This window comes from Aphanomyces invadans, assembly GCF_000520115.1.
Source record: "Aphanomyces invadans strain NJM9701 unplaced genomic scaffold supercont1.6, whole genome shotgun sequence".
Classification (NCBI taxonomy): Eukaryota; Oomycota; class Saprolegniomycetes; order Saprolegniales; family Verrucalvaceae; genus Aphanomyces; species Aphanomyces invadans.
Window position 1 is genome coordinate 1,448,764 of NW_008580151.1, and position 1,720 is coordinate 1,450,483.

The following is a 1,720-nucleotide window of genomic DNA, read 5'->3' on the forward strand; positions in this document are numbered from 1 at the left end:
ATGGCCAAAAATATTATTAATTTCCAGAGGATGATTTTGGACGTCCATAATATTAAAATACCAGAAGTATGGTCGAGTACCACGGGGGAAGGATTTCCGTCGTTCCTTGTAGATTTGAAGTACGATTACGGATTCCGTTCCTTAAAAATGCTTCACAGAACCTTCCTACAGCTCCTGCTCTTCGCCACAATGGGCCTAGGATCACTCCTGAGTCCTATTGAGCAAGGCATAGTTTTGGCTCTCCTACGAAACGGATGGAGCATCCGAGCGATAGCTGTTGAGATTTCTCAAGCAACGAAGGCCATTCGCACCCTTCTGAAGGATCCTGAGCAATATGAAGGAAGATTCAAGGGAAGAAAGGCGAGCATTCTCATCGGACGAGAATACCGCTTGCTCGTTCGAGAGGCATCCAAGACAGGCTTGTCAGCTCGAACACTCAAAACGAGCTTGAACTTGGATGCCTCTCTTCGTACATACCAACGGCGTCTCCTCCATGTCCCCCACCTCAGCTACGTTAGGCGCAAACCTATGCCAGCCCTTACCTCCCGCCACAAGGAGGCTCGTGTTGACTATGCCAAGAAACACCTTGCTTCACCGCCAGCCTGGGGTCGCATTATTTGGCCCGACAAAAAGAGGTTCAATCTCGATGGCCCAGACGACCTTCAACACTATTGGCATGACTTGCGTATGGAACCTGACACCATTTTTACTCGTCGGAATGGTGGGGGTGGTGTGATGGTTTGGGGAGCGTTTTCATTTGTTGGTGTGTCTGAATTGGCATTTCTTTCTGGCAATCAAAACTCGTCTGCATATGTTGAAACGTTGAGCAACTATTTACCTATAGTTGGCACCTGGCGCAACTTTCACGCAATACTGTCAAATTCGATGTGTACAAATTTTTGCGAACTGTGTTGGCATCGTGGCTGTCCGCGGTTGTCCGTGGTGGTTGTCCGTGGTGTTGGCCGTGGTGTTGACTGTGGTGTTGACCGTGGTGGCTACGGCCGTGGTGTTGGCCGTGGTGGCTGTCCGAGCTGTCGGCCGTGGTGCCGTGGTGGTTGTCCGTGGTGTTGGCCGTGGTGGTTGTACGTGGTGTCGGCCATTATGGTTGTCCGTGGTGTTGGCCGCGGTTGTTGGCAGTGGTGGTGACAGGTGGAAGACGGTGACAATTACAATTATCTCTTCTTCGCATTAATTGAACAATACAGTGTTACGTAGCTGATGTCGTCCATTCGTTTGAGCCTCCAACTTTCGTTGTCCATGTGTCCATAGACGGATTCACACAACGAGGAGAATGCTGCGCGATACAGATTGTCGCGTCGAACGTTGTCCAAGCTAGAAATGCTTTGCGATGCTTTATCGATACGTGTGCGAGGTAGCTAGTGCAAAAGTCCACAGGAACCGGCAACACGATCTCGCTCTCCTGCACGATGCCTGGATGGTTGTGTTCTAACCATCTCCTGAAATGAGCAATCATGGTATTGTATTGATTTCGAGTTCCTTCTGCAACTCGTGCACGAAGGACTCGGGTGCCGGTATCATAGTCCGTCTGGCCTCCTCTCGATGGGCGCTTCGGCGCCATTGCCTTGAACTAATAGCAATGAAATGAAACCAAAATCTAAATCCGGATAATCGATTTCGTGCAAGTTGCGCTACTCACAACTATCTAACGGATAGTTTTTTATACTTCAATCCTGTATTGTGCGAGTTTGGATAGATTCGT